Source organism: Grammomys surdaster, unplaced genomic scaffold, assembly GCF_004785775.1.
Source record: "Grammomys surdaster isolate TR1022 unplaced genomic scaffold, NIH_TR_1.0 254, whole genome shotgun sequence".
Taxonomy (NCBI): Eukaryota; Metazoa; Chordata; class Mammalia; order Rodentia; family Muridae; genus Grammomys; species Grammomys surdaster.
In genome coordinates, this window is record NW_021604695.1 from 1,725,039 (window position 1) to 1,746,362 (window position 21,324).

A 21,324-nucleotide genomic window follows, 5' to 3' on the forward strand; every position below is an offset into this window, starting at 1 on the left:
AAAATAAAATAAAATAAAATAAAATAAAATAAAATAAAATAAAATAAAATATCAGTGAAGGAGCTTGGAGAGCTGGCTTGTCGCCAAGCACTCCTGTTGCTCTGATAGAGGGTCAGAGTTCGGGTGCTAGCATCTATGTAAGATGACTCACAACTACTTATAACTGACAGAACTGGAGCTCACTGCACAACTTGCACGCAGCGTGGCAGGTTAGAGGGCCATCCATTCTGGTCTCTGAGGGTGCCCACACACATACATGTCACAGACACACACACTAACTAAATTCCTTAACAGCAACCAGCAGCAGCAGGCAAGATGGCTCAGCAGGTAAGGTACTGGCTGCCAAGCCTGACAGCTTGAATTTGATCCTGGCACACAGATGGTGGAAGGAGAGAACAGACTCCCACATGTTGCCTTCTGACTTCTTCATACACACAGTGGAACATGGGCGCCCATACACAATAAACAAACAAACAAATAAATAAATGTAATAAAAGTCAACAGAACAAATGAGCTCTTGTTCTATCATCAGTACTAAATATTAGAAACAAAGTATGAAACAAACAATATCAGTATCTTCCTACAAAACTAAGAAACTCTACAAAGCTAAATATAACTTAGAAAAGTGATCATTACTGACAAAATGAAAAGTAGGGAGTAAGTGGAGAAAAAAAAAAGCATTTTATCTAAGAAGCCAATTCCTGGGCTGGAGCGATAGCTGTTCAACAGTTTAAAGTGTATACTCCTTCTGCAGAGGACCCAAGTTCAAGTCCCATCACCCGCACCAGGTAGCTCACAAGAATCTATAAGTCCAGCTCCAAGGGGTCCCAGGTCCCTGACTTCCAAGAGCACCACACTCAAGTGCATAACTCACACACAGATACAGACAAATAATTAAATAGAATCAAATTAATAATAGTTGTTAGAAAGTAAAAAATTAAAACCAACTGTTGTTGAGTAAGTACTGAAACTTGTCAGCACAAACACATTCATGGGAATGAGAAGAAAGAAATGTTTGGTACCCTTGGAATTTAGGCACAATTAAGGCAGAAAGAAAATATAGAAAGACTTGGACTTGCTGGAAGTTTAGGAGCTGTGATAGACAACCTTCAACATGAGCCCTAGTAAGCCTTCCTTCAAGTGTTTATATAATTCCCCTCCCACAGTGGAATGCTTGCCTCTGTGACCAGCAGAATACAGTGGAAATAAAAGTAAAGTTGTTTCCAAAGCTCCATCATAAGACACAATTGTCAAACAGGCACTCTGAAGTACCGAACCATCTCTCAACCCTATTTTCTGGTTTGCTTGTTGTGTCTGTTTGTTTTGAGACAGGATCTCACTCTGCAGTTCAGACTGTTCTAGAACTCACTACGTAATCCAGGATGGCCCTGAAATCCCAACAATCCTCCTACCTAAGCCTTCCCTAATACTAGAAGTACAGGCGTGAGCAGTACATAGCACAGCAGCGGGGGGGAGCTTCTCCCTCAAGGTAGAAAATGAGGACTCCCAAAAATTATCCCAACTTCTTCTACTTGTACCACCCTCTGACCTCTACCTACACACCATATCTCCCCGCTCCCTCTCTCCTTCCCTCTCTCCCTCCCTCTCTCCCTCCCTCCCTCCCTCTCTCACATACACACTCACATGCACACACAAATACAAGCATGTGCACACACAGGAGACCTAAGATCAACTTCTAGTATTATCATAAAAATAGGGGGAGTAGCATGGGCAGAGGCAGGAGAACCCCTTGTGTTTACATACCAGCTGGTGTAGCCAACTGATGAGCTCCATGTTCAGAAAGAGAGCATGTCTCAAAACAGTGGAGATGGAGTGGGGGGCACCAATATTAACTTCTGGTCTCCACATGGACATGTACACTTTTACATACTTATACTGGTGGTAAAACAACTGTCTAGCATGCATAAAGCCTTAGGTTTAAACCTCAGCAACACACTCAAGATCCTAGGATGAAGTCACAGCATTGTGTGTGTGCATGTGTATATCCAAGACTGTGAAGAATGGGTTGAACAGTGCGCCTTCCCAAGATTTATATCCATTCAAAACCTTAAAATGTAACTTTATCTGTTCTTGTTGGATCTTTGTAGAGACAAAAATCCATACAGTACACCTGGACATAGGGACACGCAGAGTGCAGATGATGTGATGACACTAAAGACTGGCATGCAGAAACAGAGACACAGATGAGAAAGAATCATATGCAGGCCAAGAAACACCAAAGATTGTAGACAACCAGCAAAACCTAGGAAAAGGCATAGAATGAGATTTCCCACCTCCACCCCCGCCACCCCTCTCTGAGTGGTTAAGATACTGTCTTAGACTTCTGGACTCTTACCTGAACTGCAAAACATTACGTTTCCATCCCCACAACTTTAGGGTAATTTCGGAGGGAATGTTTGTTTCTGGCTTTACAAGATAAAAGTCTCACTCTATAGTCCAGGCTGGCCTCAAATTTGCAGCAGTCTTCCTTCCTCAGCCTCCAAAGTCTGGCACTGCAGGAATGAACCACCATGCCCAGCGTGTACTGTTACAGCAGACCTAGGAAACCAACACACCCATATCCTCTGCTTCTGTTTACACAACACTTTTTTTCTTTTGGCAGATTGTTACACTTGTAGTTTAGGTTGGCCCCAAAGTGCTAGGATGATAGACACAAACTAACTTCATATAATACTCTATTTTAAAAATTATTTTAGATTATAATTACATCATTTTCTGGCCCTCTTTCTTCCCTCCAATCCCTCCACATGTAACCTCCTTCCTTACTCTCAAATTCATAGCCTCTTTAATGACTGTTTTGTGTGTGTGTGTGTGTGTGTGTGTGTGTGTTCATTTCTACATAAATAAACACATACATAGAACTCTTAAAGGGTCAAAATCGTTAGGGCAGAAGAACACAAGTGTTTCCTAGGAGGTAAAGTAAGAAGCCAGAAATAACTACAAAAAAGGGAAAGTAAAGCCCTTCTTACATGTGTTTCTCAAAATTTCAAGAGCTATACACTGTAAAGAATGAAGACGGTATAATCCTAATAAGGCTGATTCCAAAGATGCAAAAAACTATACTCCAAATTTGTTGAGCAAAAACATGCTGTTGCCAAGCATGCTGGTAAACAACTTTAACACCAGCACTTGGGAGGCAAAGGCTGGTGGATCTCTCTGAGTTCAGGCCCAGGCTGGTCCACACAGTGAATTCCAGGCCAACCAGGGATGCATAGTGAGACACTGCCTAAAACACACAAAAAGTTATTAATCTTGTTTCCATTATTAAAAAAAGAAAGAAGAACCAAAATTGAGCTGGAGAGATGGTTCTATGGTTCAGACCACTTGCTGCTCTTGCAGAAGATCCAGAGTCCCTTCCCAGTACCACATGTCAGTTTCTACGTGCGCACACACACACACACACACACACACACAGAGTACACTTGTATACATAGGCAAAACATTCATATGCATATAATAAAAATTAAGAAATCTTGGCCTGGTGCTGCTGTGTATTCAAATGCCAAATTCTGTACCCCAAGATCTTGTTGCCCCAAGACAAGTGAATTCTCAAGTACAACAGCTTTTGTTGTGCAAACCTTGGTCCCCAAGTTAACTGGTCAATAAAAGACTTAAGCCTGTGATGGGACAGTAGAGAAAGGCGGGGCATGAGGGTCAAGTGAAAGTGACAGGAAGTACCAGAGAAGAAGGGAAGAAACTAAGAGAGGAAAAGAGAGGAAACAAAGAAAGAAGGCTCCATGAGAGGAGATGGACCATTAGCACATGCCCAGGAGAAACAGCAAGTAACAAGGGATATATGGCTGGGATATAAATTAGCATAGCTCAAAGCCTGCCCAATCTAGGCTTACAGCTTGTAAAGAAAATACCAGGATTGTGTGTCTTTTATATGGGCTTGACAGAATATAAAAATATCATTTACAAAAACATTTTTTAGAAAGTAAAATTATCCTTACCCCTCGTGAACATCTTGGGAAGATTTCTTGAAGACTCACTGTTTTTCCCTAGAGCCTCCTTTCTACCCATATCTCGATGCCAGAGTAACTTATGTCTTCCAATGTCCTTTTCTTCTTCCGATCTAGCTTTTTATTTCTTCTACCTACTCCTCTTTGACACTAAATTGTTTTGAAAGTTTACTTTTTATTTTTCTTCATGTGTATGTGTATCTGTGTGAGTATATACCAGGTGTGTGGGGATACTAATGGAAACCCAAAGAGGGTGTAGGATCCCTAGGAGCTGGAGTTACGGTGGTTGTGAGCTGCCAGCCATGGGTGCTAGAAACTGAACTGGAGAAGCACTCTGAACTACTGAGCCACTGCTCAATTCCCAACACTGATTCTTTTTCTAAATAAGGTATTATTTTTATTTTTGAATATTTTACCTACATGTATGTATATACATTTCATGCACACCTGGTGGCCACAAAAGTCAGATCCCCTGGAAATGAAGTTACAGAAGGTTATATGTTAGTATGTGAGTGCTGGGAACTGAAACTGCAAGAACTCTTGACCACTGAGCCATTTCTCCAAACCCCTGCAATATTACATTTTTAAGCCAAATGTCAGCTGTGCTTCCATCTTGTAGGTCTAAAATTTGTGAGATATACAGATGGATGCCTCTGCATGACTTTCCTATGGGTGGGGGATGACTTTTTACATATAATTCTTTTTTTTTTTTTTTTTTTTTGGTTTTTCGAGACAGGGTTTCTCTGTGTAGCCCTGGCTGTCCTGGAACTCACTCTGTAGACCAGGTTGGCCTCGAACTCAGAAATCCGCCTGCCTCTGCCTCCCAAGTGCTGGGATTAAAGGCATGCACCACCACCACCCGGCCATATAATTCTTTTTTAAGACAGGGTCTTAGGTATGTTGTCTTCTGATTGCAAACTTAAAAGCCTCGTAAGTGCAGAGAGGCATATATGCTTTTTTTTTAAGCCTTCACAATTGGCCGGGTAGTGGTGGCACACGCCTTTAATCCCAGCACTTGGGAGGCAGAGGTAGGCAGATTTCTGAGTTCGAAGCTAGCCTGGTCTACAGAGTGAGTTCCAGGACAGCCAGGGCTATACAGAGAAACCCTGTCTTGAAAAACCAAAAAAAGTCTTCACAATTAACTGCAATAGTTGAAAAATCTACAATTTTACCTAGTAAATCACTGTGCTAGAACCAAGGAAAATACCAGTTTGAATCTAAATCTAATCTATTGCCTATGAGTTTGTCAATTAAAATCTTAAAAATCTTAAATTAGAGGTTTTTTGTTTTTGTTGTTTTTGTTTTTGTTTTGGTTTGTTTTGTTTTGGTTTGGTTTGGTTTGGTTTTGGTTTTTCGAGACAGGGTTTCTCTGTGTAGCCCTGGCTGTCCTGGAACTCACTCTGTAGACCAGGCTGGCCTCGAACTCAGAAATCTGCCTGCCTCTGCCTCCCAAGTGCTGGGATTAAAGGCGTGCTCCACCACCGCCTGGCCAGAGTTAATTCTTAATACTACCTATCATTTTAGAAACATTGTGTCCTGCCTACAAGATGTGCAGAGATAAAGATGGAGCAGAGACTGAGGGAATGGCCAACCAATGACTGGTCCAACCTGAGATCCATCCCATGGGCAGCCCCTGACATTGTTAATGATACTCTGCTATACTTGCAGACGGGAACCTAACACAACTGTCTCCTGAGAGGCTTCATCCAGCAGTGGATGGAAATAGATGCTGAGACCCATAACTAAACATCAGTTGGAGCTCAGGGAGTCTTGTGCAGGAGTTGGGGATAGAATTGAGAGCTAGAGAGGTCAAGGATACCAAAGAAGACCTACAGAGTCAACTAACCTGGGCCCACGGGGGCTCACAGAGACTGAACCACCAACCAAAGAGCATGTAGAGGCTAGGTCTAGCCACCCCCACATTTGTAGATGATGTGCAGTTTGGTCTTCATGTGGGTCCCCTAACAAATGGGGTCGGGAGAGCTGTCTCTGACTCTGTAGCCTGCCATTGGATCCCTTCCCTTCCCTGGACTGCCTAATTGAGCCTCAGTGGGAGAAGAGGTGCTTAGTCTTGCTAGTACTAGATGTCCCAGGGTGGGGTGGGACTCGGGGGGGGGGGGGGTCGCTTCCCCTTCTCTGAGGAGAAGGGGAGGTGGTAACGGGGGAGGGATTTATAAGGGTGGGACTGAGAGGAGAGGAGGGAGCGGAGCAATCTGTGAGTGGGATATAATATAAAAAGAATTATAGAAAGAAAAAATACTTCCTATCATTTGAGAAAGACATTTATTATTTGTGATACAAAGAATGCCTATTGTAAAAGGAAAAGTCTACAATAATGCCAGAGGAAAAATTAATTTAATATCTTCCTGAAAAGCAAAGAAAAGTGCAGAAAACAGACAGAAAATATCTTGTCATATGAGCCTAGTTATCACCTATAAGTATGCCTTCTATTTCTAGACAATTAAATCTACTTTAAGTTTTAAATAATTAAATAGAAGCCTCTATGTTCTTAATTGAAGGTACCAAAAAGACACATCCATTGGCATCTTTCCCCAGAAAAGGAAGGGAGTAAACGCAAACCCACGAAGTAGGGAGGTAAAATGTAAACCACTTTCTTTCCCCACAACAGTGCAACCTTGGCTCTAAACACCACAAAAACAATATCAGATCACTGGAATCGCTTTTACCATTTCTAATAAAATAGCATAGTTTCTAAAGCATATGTCACAATACAGAGAAACAGGGAGCTGCAACTTTCAAGATTCAACAATAAAGAAAACAGCTTATAGTGGCAGCAGTGTCTAACACTTAACATTAATTAGATGAGTCAAACTCTGTGATAGTTTGAATGTAAAATGCCCCCACAGGTTGTGTGTTTAAACACTTGGTCCTTGACTCATGGCACTGTTTGGAAAAGTCGTGTGGCATCTGGAGTCAAGACCTTGCTCAAAGTGCTCACCATCCTTTCAGCTCCCTCTCTACTTCCTAACTGCCAAGACCCCTCGAACTTCTACTCCTACACCTTTGTGACCTCAATGGACTGCATCCCTTTAAACAGTGAGCCAAAATAAAACTTTGCTCTTGTAAGCTGTTCTGTAGGTATTTTGTCACAGCAGGCAAGAAAATAGCAAATACTGTAAGGGTAAAAATTAAAACAGCTTAGCAGAGACCACAAACAACTTGGCAAAGACCGCAGGACAGCTTGCTGAGCTTACTGAGAGTAGCCATAATGAAAATATCAAGCCCCTCTAGGGACAAGGTGACCAGAAATGTAGAAACAACCAAAGACATATCTTGACCAGTCTAAACATGCCCAAGTGAGTAATGGGCCACCTGGTGTTTATCCTAGAAGGTCTGAGGCTTCATGGTCAAAAATAGTGGGCCATCCAACCTGTCAAAATGATTGCTTACGCAAAGTGCTGATGTTTGAAATATCCAATCATATGTAATCGCACCTGAATTTCCCACTTTTCCCTTCCCCCTTGTGCCTCCCCCTATAAAAGTTCTAAACTTCCTGGGGTCTTCATCGAAATTCTCTCCCCTGCGTGGGATGAGTTTCGATCCAAGGGCCCTTGTTAGTAAACTGCCTTTTGCCATTGCATCAAGTCAGTCTCTCGTGTCTCCTTGGGTGCGCGCTAATTGGGACTTGAGTTGGGGTCCTCTTTCTGGGTCCTTACAATACAAACTTGCACTTAGTATTCCAGAAGACAAATTCTTCCCAATACCCCAAACGGCTTCTTAGAGAACAGTAGTATTAATACTACAGAAAATCAAATCCTACAGAAAAGTAGTAGTATTAGCTACTGTTACCAGTTGTTTCTGGCTCTGAATAACTGACTCATTCACTACGGGGCTTTAAAGGATTGGGTATGTTTCACAGACACATAACTAACGCAACAATACTACAGATGCTGTTCTCTTCAAACAGCTGTGTAAGATTATACAACTCAGAAATACAGCAAGTTCAATTTCTGGCTCTCAAGAAGTGCTTGTTTCTGATCATCTCTTCATACTTCATACTCATAAATCTTTAAAAATAAAAGACTCTGCCAGTGAGCATGTAGCTCATCCTAGCAAATACAAGGTTTGAGTCCTAATGTCACATACACCAGGTACACAGCACACATCTGTAATCAGCACTCAACTTGAACATTTTGCCAAAAATCCATAAAATTAGCAAATTTTTGAGAAGATGCTTAGAAAAAATATGACCAAAACCACAAGACACCATTTTTCACCCATCAAGACAGCTATTATTAAGAGAGGAAAATAAGAAAATGAATGTCAGCCTGACTGAAGTAAGAAAAACCCTAGTGTACTGTTCCTGGGGGTGTACAATACACTGTCCCTGTGGAAAAGAGTCTTGGGGCTCTTCCTAACATTAAAAACTACCATGCAATGCAGAAGTTCCACTTCTCATGACATAGGCAAAGCCTGAGGGAAGTACTATAAGCTTAGTAAATAACTACCCTCGTCAACCCAAAAGTTAGGAATGCTGTTAACATCTGATAGGCACAGTGGTATATTCCTGGAATCTTAGCACTTGTAAGACAGATGAGAAAGAGAGTGAATTTGAGGCCAACCCAGACTACAGGTCAGCACAAACTACATATTGAGAACTTGTTTCAAAAAATAAAAAATAAAACTAGGCATAGTGGCCCATGCCTTTAATCTCAACACTTGGGAAGCAGAGCTACTGGATCTTTGTGAGTTTGAGACCAGTCTGGTCTACAGAACAAGTTCCAGGACAGCGCTGTTACACAGAGAAACCCTGTCTCAAAAAAAAACTTAAACAAACAAACAAAAAAACAAGTCAGGCACAGTGGTACATGCCTTTAACTCCAGCACTCAGGAAGATCCTGTCAAATTTGTATGAGTTCAAGGTCAGCTTGGTCTACACATGAATTCTGGGCAAGCCCTATCTAAATAAATAAACAAACAAACAAATAATAAAAACAAAAGAAAAATGTCAAATCTATAGCTTTCAGTAGCTCAGTTACCTCATACATAGCAATGTATTATTAAATATGTTGATATGTGGTTTTGTGATTTGGCTAAAATAAACTCATGTCACCTTTCTACTTATAAGCAGGTCATACAGAACAACTTGGATCCATGTCCCTAGGCTTTTGTTACTTATATTTCACAATTTATTTTTCTAATCTTGAAAACATTTTAGTTTCTGTAACCACTACATTTGTAGCTTTTTCTAAAACCTTAAGTAATATTTCAGTTGACTAAAAAGTATACATTTAAAACATACAAAATATTTTGAAGTTTGTATATATTGTGGAACGTCTAAACTAGGCTAAATAGCAGATGTATACTCTTACCTACTGAGGTGTTGTATCTGTGTGTGTGTGTGTGTGTGTGTAACAAACCTTTAAAGCCAGGCATGGTGGCTAGCAATGGATTATTGTGCTGTATAAAAGCATGTACACTTTAATCCCAGCACTCAGGAGGCAGAGGCAGGCTGATCTCTGAGTTTGAGGCCAGCCTAGTCTACAGAGATTGAGTTCCAGGACATGCAGGCTACACAGAGAAATCCTGCCTTGGGGAGCGTGGGGGGGGACGACAAATCTTAGCTTGAGTTGAGAGTAGAGTTCAGTTGGGAATGTTTGCCTAAAATGCCTGATACCCTGTGTTGGATTTCCAGCACTACATAAATCAGCTGTGGCAGCATATTCCTATAATCTCAGCACTCAGAAAACAGATGCAGGAGGATCAGAAATAAGTTCAAGGTCACATAGAAAATATGAGGCCAGCATGGGCTGCATGAAACCATCAAAACAAAACAAAACAAAAAACAAACAAAAAATCAAACTCCTGGGCCTACTGGGTCCCACAATCCAGACCTGTAATCAATCCTAAATCCCATTCACAAGACTTAGACTGGTGGATCTAAAATCAAGGTGAGCCTGGACTACAAAGTAAGACCCTGTCTTCAGATTTAAAAGGTAAACTATGGTGGGTCAAGCTTGTAATCACAGCAGAGAGGTCACAGAAGGACTGACCGCCATGTGGACCATTCCATCCAGGGCTTCCAAGTGAGACAGGCTCAAAAGGCACATAGAAGGACGGGGATGTCGCTCAGCAGACATGGTGCCTGCCTTTCACTTAAGAAGCCCTGGGTTCATGGGTTCAATGCACAATACCACAAAGTAGTACACATGGTGTAATCCCAGAGCTCAGGAAGTAAAGGATGAACAAGTTCAAAGTCATGGGGGTTGGTGAGTGGATCAGGAGATAAAGCACTTGTCCAAGCCTCACAGCTTGCATTCAGTATTTGGAACTCATGTAACAGTGGAAGGAAAGAACAACTCTAAAATATAAGTCTTCTAACTTCCACAAGAACATGACCCCACCCTTACACAACACAAATTTTAAAGTCCAAGGTCATTTTTTTACTATGTAGAGAGCACAAAAGCCCATCTACAACACATGATACTCTGTTCAAACAAACAAAACCTGGTAATAATCACAATGAGCCAATGACTTTCCAAGTTCACAAAGTCTCACTCTGATCTGTCTTTACAGATTTAAACGTTTTTCTAGCTCTTACAAACACCTACGTCTACAATGTTTTCCCTAGAAAGGTTAAACAATTTGTCCAAGGTCATACTGCCAATTTATGAAAACCCCAATCTCTCCAACTCTAAAGCAGTTAACCTCTATAGAGTGAACCTTTAGCATCCTTTCTATTATCAAGACTGCATTTAGAGCTCTGTCCTTACTTACACTAATAACTAAGAAGTAAATTATTTTACCTAAATGCAGACAGCAGATAAAGGTGCTTACTGCCAAATCCAAAAACCTGACTCTGATCCCCAAAACTCACAGGGTGAAGAGACCCTACTCCAGCAAGTTGTCCTCTGACCTCCACATATGTACTAAAGCACCCATGCACTGAACACCCCAACCCCACCCCAACACATACGCATAAATAAATAAATGTAATAAAAAAAGTTTTGCTGAGTAGCAGTGGTACACGCCTTGAATCCCTGCACTCAGGAGGCAGAGACAGGCAGATCTCTGTAAATTCAAGGCCAGCCTGGTCTACAGAGTTAAGTTACAGGACAGGGCTACACACACAGTGAAACCTGTCTCAAAAAACAAACAAGTTTTTTTTTCATAAAATGTGAAACCCAAATAAGACAGTATCTATTTCCTTAGAAAGTTTATTGTGGGGCTGAATGATGGTTTAGTGGATAAAACACTTATTGTGCACAATCACGAAAAATTGAGTTCAAACCTAAGCACCTGCAGAAGAAGCTAAGCACAGCCGAGCCCAGAACTCTGGTGTTGTGGAGAGCACAGGCAAGAGGACTGTCAGGGCTTGCCAGCAGCCAGCCTAACTCTAAATCTCTGAGGAATCTGTTAGGGGCATATGGTGCAGAGTGATATGACACCTGACTGTCCTCTGCCATTCTAGGCACACACATGTGCACACTCATTATACACATACACACACAAAACAAAATACCAGAAAGAAAGCAAGCCACTGTTGGTCTTTTTGTAAGAACTAAGCTCAATACGCTGCCGTTACTATAAATAGCATGATATGAAAATGCTTCTCTTTTCTAAGATAGAAAACTATGTCTAAATATTAGGGTAAAGTTTCTAGACATGGAGAGAAATGGCAAGTTGCTTACTAGCAGATACTGCTTTTTCTTCTTTCTTTTTTTCTCTTCCTTTCTTCTCTTGAGAAGGGTCGCATGTAGTCCCAAGGGGCTCAAACTTGCTATATAACTAAAAATGACCATGAATTTCTGATCCTCTTGAGCGCTGGGATCACTGTGTCATGCTGCGGGCCAAACTAAAGTCTTTGTGAATGCTGGGTGGTCCTCTACCTACACTTTCAGACCCACATCTCATTAATACAGCCCAGGCTGATAATTAGCAGAATGTTACTTAGAATATATTCAGCTATGTTAAAGAAACCAAGAAACATGAAATAAACATCTTAAATTTCAATGCCATGCAATCTTTTTATGATATTTATTATATTGAAGTGTAACTGCTAGCAAGTAGCTTTGTTTTCCTGACCCCCCCTTCAAAACCCCCCAAAAAGCCCCACAAAATTCTTAATGCAGGAGGAATTATTTTCCATTTGAGTATCCCTTGGGACCTAACACAGCAGCAGCTCAATAAGCGTTTGGTTAGTGTTATCAATTTAAGCCAGTATTGTATCCATGTCTGTTATGCCAGCACTGGGAGGTAAAGGCAGAAGGCTCTTGAGTGTAGGACCAGCATCAGCTACATAGTAACTTAGAAGCCAGCTTGGGGTACTCGGAACCCTGTTTCAAAAAAATAACAAAACTCACTAACATTTCTATGCTTTGTTTCCTTCAAGTCTTCGTGCTAAAGTTTAAAACAGAAGACAACATACCTCCTCCTCTCTACCTTTTATTTTGGAGGTTGGGGATGTAAGACCCTGACAGATTTAAGTCAACTGCAGATTATAGAAGACAAAAACTATAACACAAGTCTCCCAGGTATCTTTCCAAAAAGGACTGTTTTGTGAGCTGGAGTAACATGGATACTTTAAGGAACATTTTAAGATATTTGGAAACAGAAAGTCTTTCACAGTACTAGGATACTTTTTATTTTTTATTTTTTTCTGGTAAGTTAGACCATCATTGAAGGAATGGAAGCTAACTTGCTTCTTTATTGCAGATAACACCTTCTTTTTTCCCCCTTTTAAAATCTACATATTTCTTTTTTGTTTGTTTGTTTGTTTGTTTTTTCGAGACAGGGTTTTTCTGTATAGTCCTGGCTGTCCTGGAACTCACTCTGTAGACCAGGCTGGCCTTGAACTCAGAAATCCACCTGCCTCTCCCTCCCAAGTGCTGGGATTAAAGGCGTGCGCCACCACTGCCTGGCTACATATTTCATTTTTATGCCTTGTACCAATCTGAAACTTCTTTGCACTCTAATTACCTCTTCTCCATCTTACCACTTCCGTCACAAATTACACCATTATCTACTTCCTTTTTCTCCATAACTATCAAAAAGAGCATATTTAAGCAAAAGTTTGATTGCAGCAAATCAGATGCCTTTAAGAAGCCAACCAAGCCTTGTTCTGTCTTAAGCATTTATAGGGAGATTAGTTAAGACAAACTAAATTGAAAGGTCACACAGATGAGAGAAGAGTAAACATTAATGTTCATGGTGGAGACAAAGTATTCCTGAGTGTGTTTAAAGAGACATTGATGATGGTGACTGACAACTAATTGTCTCAAGGTTGTAGTTAGGCACTAATCCTCAGGGACTGATTCTTTTTCTTCTTTTTCTTTTTCTGGTGTGTGTATCTTTTTGAGACAAGATCTCAGATAGTCCAGGCTGCCTCAAACTTGCTATGTAAACAAGGATAGCCTTACACTTCTGATCCTCCTGCTTTGGCTGTCCTAGAACTTACTATGTAGACTAGCCTTGAACTCACAAAGATCTGCCAGCCTCTGGCTCCCAAGAGCTAGGATTAAAGGCCTGTGCCATGATGCCATCCTTTCTTAAAAAAAAAAATATATATATATATATATATATATAAATCATTGTGTATGTATGTGTATGTGAGTGTGGGTGTACATATGGTAATCAGAGGACAACTTCTAGGACTCAGTTCTCTCCTTCCACCATGGGTTTTTTGGGGTTTGTTTGTTTGTTTGTTGCTTCATCTCACTGGTCTCTTGGTCTCTCTTGGTATCTCTCTCTCTTTCTGTGTGTGTGTGTGTGTGTGTGTGTGTGTGTGTGTGTGTGTATGCATCCATGTTCTTGTGCATATGGTATATAAGTACTTTGTGTACATGAGTATAGACAATAGCATTAACAGATGTACCCTTTAAGCCTGAGAGTAATTTTATTAGAATTTAAAAGAAAACCCCAGAACAGGCGAGCTACAAATTTTGGCAGCTGTCAAGAGAAAGAAATTAACAAAGAGGAAGAGAAAAAAACATGCTATTTAAATCAACATGTTCAGCAATGGAGGTTAGCATGAGATGGACAAGCAGTAGCACTATTAGCACGGCTAATAGTGAGAAGGGGGTTATAACATCATAGAAAAAAAGAGGAAGAAAGGCCAGACTATCAGGGAAAGCATGCTCTGGGAAGAAATAGAAGGAAAGGAAAAGGTAAGACTCAGAGAAGAGGGCATATTTAACACAGCTACATAGCTGTGGCTCCATAAGCCACTGCCCGGGTTCTTCCTCAGTTTTATGCCTTTAATTTTTGAGACAGGGTCTCTCACTCATCCTAAAGCTCATTCTTCTAGGCTGGCTGATGAATACGCTTCAGAGATTGGTTGGCCTCTGCTCTGCACTCCCCACTGTAGGAGGTATAGGTATGTGCCAGTACCATGCCTGGCTGTTTAGGTGGGCTCTGGGAATCCAAACTCAGATCTTCATGCTTACAAGGCAGGTACTATACCAACCAAGCCATTTCCACAGCCAAATTTTACTCTTTTAGTTAATTTCAAGTACCTTATTATTACTAGATTCTGAGGGGGCTAAAGGGAGAGAAAACCTTGCCAGGTACCCAGGGTAACCTCAAATTCACAAGCTTCCTACTTCAGTCTTCCAAGAGCTGAGATTACAGGTATTACTACTATGGCCAGCAGGTTTTCAAATTTTATCCCTCTTTTAACTCTTAAGTTTGTATCATTTGACCAACATCCTCCCATTTTCTGTACTTAATTCTTGGAAACACCCTTTTCTCCATTTCTAAGAGTGACTTTTCTATATTCTATATGTAAGTGAGATCATTCATCTGTATATTAATTTACCTGACATAATGTCTTTCAGGTTCATCTATGCTATCCCAAATGGGCAGTCTTCCTTCTTTTTTAAGGCCAAGTAGTACTTCCTATTATGAATATACATTATAGGCATTGTATTATGTGTATGTATAAAGTATATATACATAGTTCATATTTACTCACTTGTCTATCAACAGACATGTCTGTTTCTATTAACTTGGCTATTAAAAATAATACTGCAACAAACTTATAGCAGTACAGATATTTCTCAGAGGCAATGACTGTAATTCCTTTGGGCAAATACTACAAAATTCTCTCTTCAGCTTCCTTACCTGACAGTTCATACACCTGCACAACTTCATTTTATACCCTTTCTACACATACACCCTAATCTTTCTCTATTCTGTTTTTTTTATTTTTTTTTAAGGAGACAGGGTCTCACTATGTTGCACTGGCTGACCTAGAGCTTGCTATGTAAACCAGACCAGCCTCAAACTCACAAATATTTGCCTGCCTCTGCCTTGGCCTCCTGAGTAAAGGGATGTGCTACCACCCCAGCTCTACTCTTTCTTGACCTCTTAAAGTGACTCTATCTTGCAATGTTTTCCTTATAATAAGAGTATCAATTCATCCTCTTAGATTTAGATGTTTTAAGCTATGAATTAACTTTCTTCCCTTTTTTTTCCCCAGACAAGGTCTCCTGTATCCCAGGATGGCCTCAAATTCACTATGTTGCCAAAGGCAACCTTGAACTGCTGACTGTCCTGGGAACACAGGATTGTTCTACTACACCCAACTAATTTAGTGCTGGGGTTGTACTTTAGAACATCATGTTTAATCCCAGCACTTGGGAGGCAGAGGCAGGCGAATTTCTGAGTTCGAGGACAGCCTGGTCTACAGAGTGAGTTCCAGGACAGCCAAGGCTACACAGAGAAACTCTGTCTCAAACAAAAACAAACAAACAAACAAACAACAACAACAAAAGAAGAAGACAACCTGAGTCCAGTAGGACTAAGAAAGTTACATAGGCTGTCTGTGCAAAACCAGAGCACAGATCTTTTCTTCCTATTTCTGCACTATACTACAATGTCTTCCTATTCATTTTTCCACTTCTTTTTTCCCCCAAGGCAGGGTTTCTCTGTGTAGCCCTGGTCGTCTTGGAACTCCCTCTGTAGACCAGGCTGGCCTCGAATTCAGAGATCCACCTGCCTCTGCCTCCCAAGTGCTGGGATTAAAGGTGTGCACCACCACTGCTCAGCAATTCCTCCGCTTCTTAACCATCACACACATATGACTGGACATGTTTAAGAAGATAAATATTTACAACACAGCACAAGTGAAAAAGCAATTGATGTAACCACTAACATTCTTGCCCACAAAGCTCTTAGTAGTGGTTAGATGAGCAGGACATGCCCTCTGCTCCATACTGCCCCCAAATGTCTCTCACAGGAATGTCACCACACCTGAAGTTCTCAATAGTTGAGTCACTTCTTAGGGTTAAGGCGTTGTTTCCAGAAGGCCACTGTGAAATGCATGTTACCTGGAAGAGAAGAAGAGTCCATTAATAAAGTACTCTGGTTAAACAGAGAAATAACCTTGGGAACCTCACAAAACAGGGTCTTTATTTCCCTCAATATAAAGCCTTCAAAAAAATCCATGAGAAAGATTTTCCTTATAAAGAATGAGTAAGATAAGGCAGCAACTTCTGAGGAAATGACTTGTGCACAGTACTGGATAATATCCACTTGGATATGATGATATTTGCAAACTCAGGATGGCCATATACACACATATTCTCTCTATAAAGGCCACTGCAAAGTCAACTCCTACAAGTCAGACACTCCTAGGGACAGTCTCTGAGTATTACTAGTTTTAAAAAGCTGCAAAAGACCTTAAGCTGGCAGCTGCTTCCCAACAACACTGATTTCAGACTCCAGAAGGACAGGCCCCAGAACAGCTTCTCATCAGTGCTGTTATTCATGAGAATAGTTGTAACCTAATATTTTCAGTTGAGGGCAAACCTCTCAACCATAGAAGGCCACAATTCTATTCTGTGAGTGTCTTACTTATCTATATTGACCTCAAACCAGTATCATTTACAGTACAAAAATTAGCATGTCTTTACTGAATGCTTATTATGAACCCATAATTTGGCTAGGCACTATAAATACAGAAAGAAGAAAAACTTAAATACTTTTGCCTCAGTTCTTACAATGGAGCCAATCCCCAAGCTATGAGAGGGAAAGCACAAGAAAGGAAAGAGAACCTGAAGACCGGCAGTTTCCTATTAGTACCAACTCAATTTCCTGAGTCAAAGGGGGTAAACCAAACTCATGTCCAGGCTAAAACTCTTCATTAAACTCTTATCTAAACAATAAATAAGCATGGGCTAGAAGTCACCTTTGCTTTTGTTTTCTCATCTGACACAGATGCTCTTAGCAGCATCCATTCACTGTGGTAATCTAAAGAATACCAGAGTTGTAACACTTGGTTCTAATCTAGCTCTGACCCTTAACTAGTTTTAAATAAAATACTATTTTTTTTCTTCTCCTTCTCCTTCCTTCTTCTCCTTTAAACACAAGGTCTCATTGTGTATATATGGCTGGCCTGGAACTAGCTATGTAAACCGAACAGATGGATCTCTGTGAGTTCAAATCCAGCCTGGTCTACATATTGAAACCCTGTCTTCAAAGACAAAAACAGAAAGCTAAGAGATTGGGCCAGTGTAAGTAAATATGATATATATACACACACACACACACACACACACACACACACACACATGGCATGTACATACACACATACTACCTGTTACATAACTGTTCACTAGAGATATCACATCAATCATAACATACTTCCCCAGAGAACTAACACAATCAGAATCAACTTTTGGGGAGGGGCAGGGTCCTCACACTGAAGCTGACTGGCCTGGAGTTCACTGTGTAGCCCAGGCTGTCAATCCTTCTGACTCAGATTTCTGGGTGCTGGGATTAGAGGCATGAGCCACAATGGACAGAATCCTCCCTAACAGTATTTCCAGAAGCTATTTCCAATCAAAGCTGGCCTACAACCTAAAAAATATTTGCCACTATGAAGTAGATAATCTCTTCCAAATGTAAAGCTCAAGTACCACGCTTCTGGGACTAGAAAACACATTGACCAAACATGGACCAACGTAGTAATCAATTATAGTCCAAAACTCAAGTTCTCTTCCAAATTGCAACTGATCTGATTCTAATTTCTCAAAGATGCTAATGAACATACTCTGAGAGAAAAGGAAGCCTTCGCTCAGACCAGCCCTAGAACAGTCCTTATCCGAAACCACAGCAACACTATTATACCAGGAAAATGGGACACCCAACCTCGTAACAAGGCCCCCCAAGGCCAGCCTGTCACAAGGGAGACTTCTGCCACAGTCACTCTGGCCCTTTTACTTTTATCATCAGAGCCATCTTTTAAAAATAAACACCAACTTACACCACTTCCTTCCCCAAAAACCTTGATCTCTCACAACATAAAATTCAAGAGAGTTAGCACTGTCCTCAGAGCTTTTCCAGAACAGGCTCCTTTTCCCTTTCTGGTCTTGTGTCACATAATGCTCTCCTCCACTGCTTCCTGCGCACTGAACTCCATTTCTCCCACATTCCTCCCAATTGACACAGGCCTCAAGGCTTTAAGGTATTTCCTTTCTGCACTACCTTCCCTTTCTTCACCTCTGCCATATTTCCTACACATCCTCTAGACCAGTGGTTCTCAACCTTCCTAATGCTGCAACCCTTTAATACAGTTTTTCATGTTGTGGTGACCCCCAACCATAAAATTATTTTTGCTACTTCTTCATAAGTGTACTTTTGCTACTGTTATGAATTACAATGTAAATATTTTTAGAGCTAGAGGTTTGCCAAAGGGGTCAAAACCCACAGTTTGAGATCCACTGCTCTAGAACTTCAGGTCCATAGACAAAACCTTTTTTGAGCCAGGGCCCACTATGTAGCTCTGATGGCCTGGAACTTGCTTTGTTGACTTTGCCACTTCTCTCAACAATTCCCACACTGGCCACTTCCACTTCCTCTATCAGCACTTTGTGCTGTCCTTGTTACAACCATACTATTATTTGCTTCAGTGTTCCCCAAACCATCCCAACCACCTACAGTACATTTGTAAATAAACTGATAGAAGCCAATCCAGATCCGCTAATCAACCTCAAAAAATGAGACCTGAGAACATCTACTTTTTTAAAAGGGTCTCAAGTAGTCCAGGTTGGCCTCACTTCCCAATGCTGCCATAAACTCTGGGCTGTGCATACGGTAAACAAGTGCTCTACCAACTGAGCTGCAAACTCTACTTTCAAAAATCTCTCCTGGTCCAGCAAAATAGCTCAACAAGTAAAGCCACTTGCTATGCAAGCCAATGACCTGAGTTTGAACCCTAGAACTCACAGGAAAAAGGAAACACTCTTGAAGGTTATCTTCAGACTTCCAACTCAAGTCATAGTGTGCACATGCACACATACACACAAATAAACAAATCTAAACACTTCTCCTGAGCCCATTCTGGTGGTATGTACCTCTAATTCCAGCACTTGGGAGGGAGAGGCAGGAAGACAGAATGATGTTTGATGCCAGCCTAAGTTTACATATAGTGTGTTCTAATCCAGTCAGATACATAGCAAATCATGTCTCAAAACAAAAACAAAAAAATTAAAAGCTCTTGTAATTATGCTAATGGAAAATTCTGGGACCAAGAATCATCTGTCTCTCTTAAGTAAAGCTTGTTGTTTGTTTGTTTTTTTAAGAATGTAGCACTTACTCTAGTAAAAAAGTATTAGGTTTTAGTATTAGTATTTGCTTTTGGTTTCATATTATATCCTTGTTGACATCTATTCTAAACACTGAATCCCTGAACTCACACAAAGTATATTCACTGTTCAAAAGAGAATTTCAATCTTTTCTAAAACTGCAAAATTAAGCCTTAAGTAAACATGTGATGTACAAGGCTGAATCTCAAATTTGCCCCCAAAAGACTTTATTTCAGATGAGAACCAAACCCTGCGCCAATCCTGGGAGTGAACATACACAGCCTTTACCTACTTCCATAAGATAAGGATACAGGAGAAGCACCCACTTAAGAGTACAATGATGGGTGGCTAGAGTGTGTTCTGTCAACTTTGAACAAGAAGAAAACCTCACTCTTCTCCCCACCCTCCCTTTAGAACAAGTTCACTGCAGCTGTTACAGAGGAGCAGAAGACTGTACAGGATCAGGATTCTAACACAGCCAAGAAAACAAGTGACTGGGGAACCGTGAATTTTGCAAGTTCACCTGGTCACATCTCTGACTATAGGCCCAATGCCTACTTCGGGTGCGCTGACCCTTATATATTTTTTCTCTCTTGAAGTTGCAGCCAGGAACTGTCTCAAAACTCGAGTCTTCTATTCAAAAGTCCTACCCTCATCAGGCTTCCACCTTTCGAATACGCTCACCTCTACTTTTTTCTTTGCTAAAGAAAAGTACGCTCTCAGTGGGTAGGCCTGTGACAGCTCCACGTCTGCAAAAGTCGGTGGCGCCGGCCTGGGCCGGGACCACCATGAGTGGGGACAATGGAGGGAGGAGGGAAGTACAAGACAGAAGGGGAGGCAGCTACTGGGGAATGTCCTCCGCGAGTGGGAGCTTGGAAAAGTCTCGGAGGAGCCTGCCAGGTGGCAGGTGGGCCCGGCCGCCGCCCCTCAAAGGGCCACGTCGCGCGGGCGGGCCGCTGCCACCGGGCCCCGAGCGTAGGCCGGGCCGCGAGAGAGGAACCCCCGGGCGCGGCAGCGGGACGCGGGGCTGGACCCTGCCCACGTCCGCCGCGGCTCGGCTCTATCTCAACTTGGGGATCGCGGGGCCACAGGCTCCGGGCGCCTTGGCCAAGCACTAGCAGTTCGGTTCGACCTGCTGACCCACCCGCCACCCGGCTCGGGCCACCAGCCGCCTCTCCGGGCGCCCCCCACGGACACCGGCAGTGGGAAGAGCAGCCCCGGATCTAGCCCCGACTCGAGCGCCACACTCCTCTACCCTTAGCGTTCCCCATGCCTTTTCATCCAAGCTCCCTCCAAGCCACAGAAATGACCCCAGTCTGCCTGCGGGTGTTTACCGGGACTCGGGGCGGCGACGACTCCTCAGTCCCTCCGCTAAGATGGCAGCCGGTCCCGAGCCCCGACTACAGCGACTAGAGCTAGTTCACACCTAGTGCGCAGGCGCGTCCTCTTAGGAGCAGTCCGGACTACAGGCCCCAGCAGGCCTTGCGCGCCAGCCTGCTAAATCATTTTTCCTCACCTCCAGGTGAAGTGGACATTAGCCTTGCTCTCTACAGCTCCAGGGCTTTTTTCTTTTCTTCCTTCTTTTTCTTCCTTCCTTTCTCCTTTCCTTTCTTCCTTCCATCCTTCGTTCCTTCCTTTTAACCCCTTCTTCCCACCAGAACGTCTAAACACTGTTACCAAACGCCGTTCAGAATCACTTGAACAGCTTTTTAAAACAGACTGCAGAGCTCCACGCCAGTTTCTGACTCAGTAGATCTGGGACGGAGTGGGGGAGAGGGGATGTTTTATAATTT

The 21,324-nt window shown here is 41.9% G+C and overlaps 1 protein-coding gene across 2 annotated transcripts in view; it reads right to left on the bottom strand.

Moving 5' to 3' along the window:
- The window catches only part of Itch (itchy E3 ubiquitin protein ligase), a 96,688-nt gene extending 75,718 nt beyond the window's left edge, over positions 1 to 20,970 (bottom strand). Inside the window, exons 1-3 of one of the 2 annotated variants that reach the window (XM_028775247.1) lie at positions 20,866 to 20,970; positions 16,197 to 16,273; positions 2,357 to 2,559 (exon numbers count right to left, since the gene is read on the bottom strand). The gene's annotated coding sequence lies outside the window, so the exon portion shown is untranslated. The remainder of the gene's footprint in view (positions 1 to 2,356; positions 2,560 to 16,196; positions 16,274 to 20,865) is intronic. The other variant, XM_028775246.1, reaches the window with a different exon arrangement.
- Positions 20,971 to 21,324: the final 354 nt, after the last annotated feature.